Here is a 6219-nt window from a genome sequence, read left to right as displayed (position 1 = left end):
ACAGGGGGACCGGGGGATCTGGGGGACGAGGGGACGGGAAGACGGGGAGATGGGGAGACCGGGGGACTGGGGGACCGGGGGACCAGGGGACCGGGAGACCAGGGGACAGGGGACCGGGCGGACGGGGATACCTGGGGACCGGGGGACGGAGGGACGGGGGGTACGGTGAGACGGGGAGACGGGGAGACCGGGGGACGGGGGGACCGGTGGACGGGGGAACCGGGGGACGGGGAGGCGGGGAGACCGGGGGGACTTGAGGACGGGTGGACGGGGGGACCGGTGGACGGTGGGAACGGGGGACCGGGGGACTGGGGGACGGGGAGACCGGGGGACCGGAGGAATGGGGGACCGGGGGGACGGGGAAACGGGGAGACCGAGGGATGGGGGGACGGGGGGACGGGGAGATGGGGAGTCCGAGGGATGGGGGGACGGGGAGACAGAGAGACCGAGGGGACAGGGGGACAGGGGGGACCGTGAGACGGGGAGACCGGGGGACGGGGGGACGGGGGGAACTGGGACCGGGAGACAGAGAGACTGGGGGACTGGGGGACGGGGACACTGGGGGACCGGTGGTTGGGGGTACCCAGGGGACGAGGAGACGGGGAGACGGGGAGACCTGGGCACGGGGGGACCGGGGGACTGGTGGACCGGGGGGACGGGGAGATGGGGAGACGGGGAGACCGGGGGAAGGGGGACGGGGGGACCGGGGGACCGGGGGGCCCGGGGGCCCGGGGGAACGGGGGGACCGGGGGACTGGGGTACCGGGGGACGGGCAGACCGGGGGATCGGGGGACGGGTAGACGGGGAGACCGGGGGTTGGGGGGACGGGGAGACCGGGGGACAGGGGGAACGGGGGGACCGGGGGACTGGGGTACCGGGGGATGGGCAGACCGGGGGATCGGGGGACGGGTAGATGGGGAGACCGGGGGGACGGGGGGATGGGGAGACCAGGGGACAGGGGGAACGGGGGACCAGGGGACGGGGAGACCGGGGGATGGGGGGACGGGGGGACGGTGGTACTGGGGGGACGGGGGACCGGGGTGATTGGGGGACGGGGGGATGGGGAGATGGGGTGACCGGGGGAAGGGGGACGGGGGGACCGGGGGACCGGGGGGACGGGGGGATGGAGAGACGGGGAGACCGGGGGACGTGGAGACCGGGGGATCGGGGGACGGGGGGACCGGGGGACCGTTGGACGGGGAGACTGGGGGGACGGGGGACGGGTAGACGGGGAGACCGGAGGGAACGTGTGGACGGGGGTCGGAGAGACCCGGGGAATGGGGGACCGGGGATCGGGGGACGGATACACCGGGGGACTGGGGGATGGGGGGACCGGTGGGACGGGTAGACGGGGAGACGGGGAGACCGGGGGACGGGGGGACCGGGAGACCGGGGGAATGGGAGACCGGGGGAAGGGGGGACGGGGGGACCCTGAGACCGGGGGACCGCGAGACCGGTGGACGGGAGGATGGGGGGACCAGGAGAGCGAGGAACCTGGAGACGGGGGGACTGGGGCACCGGTGTCGGAGGGACCGGGAGACGAGTGGCAGGGTAACCGGGGGACTGGGGGAACGGGAGACGGGGGACCGGGTGTCGGGGAGATTGTGGTACGGTTGGATGAGGGGACCGGTGTGTCGGGGGGACCGGGGGAAGGGGGAGAGGCGGACCGTCGGGATGGGGGGATGCGGCGACCTGGGTGACCGGGAAAAAGGGGGATCTGGGGATGGTAACTGGGGGATGGAGGGACCAGGAGACAGGGGCATGGGGAACCAGGGGACCGGGGGAACAGGGGACAGGGGACCGGGAGACAGGAGACCAGCGGACCGGGGTACCGTGGGACTGGCGGACCGGTGATCTGGGAGACAGGGGGACGGGGCGACCGGGCTGATGGTGGGACGTGGGGATTGGGGGACCGGGGACTGGGAGAAGGGGGACCGGTGGACCGGTATACTCTGAGCCAGCCTCCCGTGAGACATGGTGCTATGAGCCCCCTATCTGTGGCTCTGTGGGTGTTCCTTCTTGGCCTCGCCATATCCTGCGTTCTTGTGCGGGTAGAGGGACTAGAGTCCCCGCAGGACAGGGACCCACAGACAGAACGAGAGGAGGAGAAAGGGAGCGAGATGGAAACATACACGTATTTGTACATGTATGTAACTGGACATACAGAGAGACATGGACAGAGACAGAGAAAGAGGGGGCTGGCACGTGGGGAGAGAGCTCCTGAGCGAGAGCCAGAGCCCAACAGGCACGTCACAGAGTCAGAGAGACATGGGGTGCGGGAGGGCGGGAGGGACGCACAAGTGGCACACGGGCTGGGACAGACCCACTGAGGCTGTTTTGAAGTGGCAGCTTCTCAACTGAAGTGTGGTAGTGCCCGAGGCTGGGCTCCACTAAGGAGGCAGTGCCTGGGCATTGAAAGTCACCCTTGAAGCCCCCGGGCCGGGCGGGAGGGCCAGTGGGCTCTGAGCCTCTCCCAGGGAACACCCCCCGCCCGAGGAGAGTCGCAGCCCCTAGTCACCCTGGTTGTGAGGGTTGTGTCTGTGTGCCTGCACTTCCCCTTGTGGTGGTCTCTCCTCTAGTCCGAGGGCGTGCGGTGTGTTGGAGTGCTGCTCCCTCCGTTCCCTGGTTTGTCCCGGCTGGCTCTTTGTGCTCTTTGTTGGGGCGACCTGGAACAGCGGGAGGGAAGGCTCTTGGCTCTTGAGAGATAAGGGAGGGTGCGCGCGGGAGTGTGGGGAGAGATGCCTGCCGGCAGAGACACAGGCTCGGCTAACTGCTGCAGGCTGACGGCCTGCCACAGTGAACAGGACTAAGAAGAGGGTGTGGGGGGGCGCCCTGACCGCTGGGCCTGGTTTGCAGCCGTGACTGCGAGCTTGCAGTGCCGGGCGGCTGACCGGCTTCTGGCCTGGGGGACCTTCGGCTGGCTGTGCGGCTGCAGAGGGGCAAGGGGCGGCAGGGGTTCGGAGGGAGCCACTCCGGGGCGGCGATGCAAAAGGAGAGGCGAGCAAAGGCCTTCAGGAGTTCCCAGGCGGTCTCCCATCCAAGTACTAACCAGGCCCGACCCTGCTTAGCTTCCGAGATCAGATGAGATCTGGCTTGTGCAGGGTGGTATGGCCTTACACGCTGGGACCCGGCTCCTGGCTCTCCAAGAGCCTGCTCCTGGCCTGCCTCCTGAGCGCGCGCCGTGCTCCTGGGCTGCTGGGGTGGCGAGCATGTCTCCCTGCGCGCCTCCTTCCTGCTCCCCGCCTTCTCCGCATGCCGCTGAGGAGGGCGAAGGGTTACTCCTGGCCCGGAGAGAGGCCCCTTTGCCCCCCTGTGGCTCCAGTGGCCTCAGTCACTTCCCTGACTGGGACAGATGCTTGGGCGCCCTGGCATCCTGGGACTCCCCCGTCCCCGAATGGATTTTATCCCTCCCCCCACCCCAACTCCTCTCATCCCCACCCCCATCACCGCAACCGCACACCCCCCTTGCTGCTGTGCTGTCCCCCCCTCTCAGGACCACCTAGGGGGTGGCAGGGTCTTCTGCATCCCCTCCAGCCCTAGGCATGCCGTACCCTGGCCCTGGCCCTGGCCGACCCCACACACTGGCCCAAAGCCAGGGAGAGCCACTCTCGCCACCAGGGTGCAGCAGCTCCAGTCTGCAGCTGCCCTTCATCACAATCCTGGGCCCCACGCCAGCCCCTCACCCCATGTCCTGCTCCCCGCCTCCTCCAAATTCCACTGGCGTGGGCGGCGGACTAATCCTGGCTGGCAGTGAGGCCCCTTCATGACACCCGTGGCTCCACGGGACACGGCCACTTCCCTGATGGTTCCAGAAGTCGTGGAATTCTGGCATTCTGGGACTCCCCAGACCCAGACCGCTGTACTCCCTGCCCCACTACTGCCACCAGGCTCACCCCCAACCTCACCCCGAAGACTGCTTGAGGACTGCACCAGCAGGCAGCCCTGCGACTGGGAGTTGTGGGAGGAGCCCACGGCGGCAGTGGCGGTGGCGACAGTGGAGGGTGGCGTGGTCGTCAATTGTGGCAGTGACAATGGAGGCTTTGATGGTGGGCGCTGGTGCGCAGGGCGGCGATGATGGAGCCTGCTGCGGTGGTAGCGGGGAATCAGGTGGTGCTTGAGGCGGAGGCGGGACCGCTGAGGCGGGACATTGTGGGAGTGTGGTAATGGTGGTGGCGGGGCTGGGGGCGAGGGCAGCGCTGACGGCGTGGATAGGAAGCACAGTGATGGTGGTGGCGGCGGCAGAATTGGGGCAGATCGAGAGCAGCGATGGCGGCAGCGGCAGCAGCGCAGAATGGTTGTGAGGTCGGCGATGGCGGCGGCGGCGTTGGTGGCTGTGTCGCCGGCCGCTGGGCGCGTGGCGGTGATGTCGCCAGTTGCGGCGGTATCGGAGAAGAAGGCAGTGTTGGCGGTGGAGTCGGGGATATCAGAGGCTGGAGGTGAGGGAGTGCAGCGATGGCGGACGCGGGGGCGGGGGCAAGGGCAGCGCTGGTGGCGGGTGTGGGGAGCGCGGTGATGGTGCGGCGGCGGCAACCGAGGTACAGCGAAGGGCGGCGGGCTGTCGGATGGCGGTAGCGAAGAGGACTGAGGACTGGGTTTGGCGAGAGACGTGGACGAAAGGCCTGGCGTGCGAGCCGGGCTGCGAGCTTGTAGTACAGGGCAGCTGACCCGCCCCTGCCCAGGGGGACCTTCGGTTGGCTGGGCAGCTGCAGAGGGGAAGGGTCAGCAGGTGTTCACAGGGAGCCAAGCTTCAGCGGCAGCGCAAAGGGAGAGTCGAGCAAACGCCTACAGCACCTGGTATTCTCAGGCGGTCTCGCATCCAAGTACTAACCAGGCTCAACCCTACTTAGCTTCTGAGATCAGACGAGATCTGGCGCATTCAGAGTGATATGGCCTTAGATGCTGGGACCCGTCTCAAAGCACCCCAAGAGCATGCTCCTGGCCTGCCCCGTGAGCGCATGCCCTTCACGTGATCTGCTCGGGAGGCGAGCATCTCCCCGCTGGCCGGCTCCGCCAGCGCTGCGCCTCCCGCCTGCTCACCGCCTTCTCCGCACGCCATGTCTCTGGCGTGGGTGGTGTGCTGCTACTGGGGAACACCGTCCCTTTCCTCACCCGCACCCTAACCATCATACCAACCTTGTGCTTCCCTCACGGTTACCATGGCTCAAACACTGTTCTGAACCTAAATGTGTATCTTGTTGTAGGCAAAAGCCGAACTCAGATCCATCCCTCACCGTCAACTTAAACAACATATGAACCTTTTCCCTACCCTCACGGTAACCGTGGCTCTAACACATTTCCAACCCTAAAGTTATACTTGGTTGATTTCTGAATCCATACCTTGTCCAAACCATCATGCTCACTTTAACAAGTCAACACTATCCCCAAATTAGGGCTAACCGAGGCCTTGACACTGAACTGAAACTTAATGTATCCATGGCTACAGGCAGTAGTCGAAACATGACCCATGTCTCAGACTCACACTAACCAACGTACAATCCTTTCCCATAACCTCCCGCTATGCGTGACCCTAAATGTCTTCCGAGCTTAAACGTACACATGGCTGTAAGAAGAACCAGAACCCTGTCCCATCACTCACCCTCACCCTAACCAACATACTAAACTTTTACTTCCCTCACGCTGACCAAGGTTCAAGTATTGTTCTGAAACTACTTGGAGGTTATCCAAAACTCTACACTGTCCAAACACTCGACGTTACTTTACCTAACACGCCAACTCTGTTCACCCTCGGGTTAGAGTTCCTAACCCTCACCCAAACCTTAATGTATACCTGGATACTGGCAGTAACCGAACACTCTCCCATCCTTCAGACTGGCACTAACCAACATTCAATCCTTTCCCATACCCTCCAGCTAACCATGGCCATAACAGTGTTCTGAGCCTAGACGTACACAAGGCTGTAAGCAAAAGGCGAACCCTGTCCCATTTCTCACCCTAACCCTAAGCATCATACCAACCTTTTACTTCTCTCACGGTTACCATGGCTCAAACACTGTTCCGAACCTAAATGTATACCAGGCTGTAGGCAACATCCGAACACAGTTCCATTCCTCACCCTACACTTAACGAACATAAGAACCTTAACCTACCGTCGCAGTAACTGAGGCTCTAAAACAGTTCTGAACCTAAACGTATGCTTGGCTGTTATCCAAACCGTACCGCGTCTGAACACTCATCCTCACTTTAACTAACACGTCAACA

General features: G+C 64.6%; 2 pseudogenes; both read right to left on the bottom strand.

Annotated features, from left to right (window-relative positions):
- Positions 1 to 2999: 2999 nt before the first annotated feature.
- On the bottom strand, positions 3000 to 3119 carry LOC148756818 (5S ribosomal RNA; annotated as a pseudogene).
- A 1660-nt stretch (positions 3120 to 4779) lies between these two features.
- Positions 4780 to 4898, bottom strand: LOC148756817 (5S ribosomal RNA; annotated as a pseudogene).
- Between the last annotated feature and the right edge of the window lie 1321 nt (positions 4899 to 6219).

This window comes from Rhinolophus sinicus, chromosome 11 (assembly GCF_057876585.1).
Source record: "Rhinolophus sinicus isolate RSI-liver-muscle chromosome 11, RSI-T2T, whole genome shotgun sequence".
Taxonomy (NCBI): domain Eukaryota; kingdom Metazoa; phylum Chordata; class Mammalia; order Chiroptera; family Rhinolophidae; genus Rhinolophus; species Rhinolophus sinicus.
This window is presented reverse-complemented; position numbering and strand designations above follow the sequence as displayed.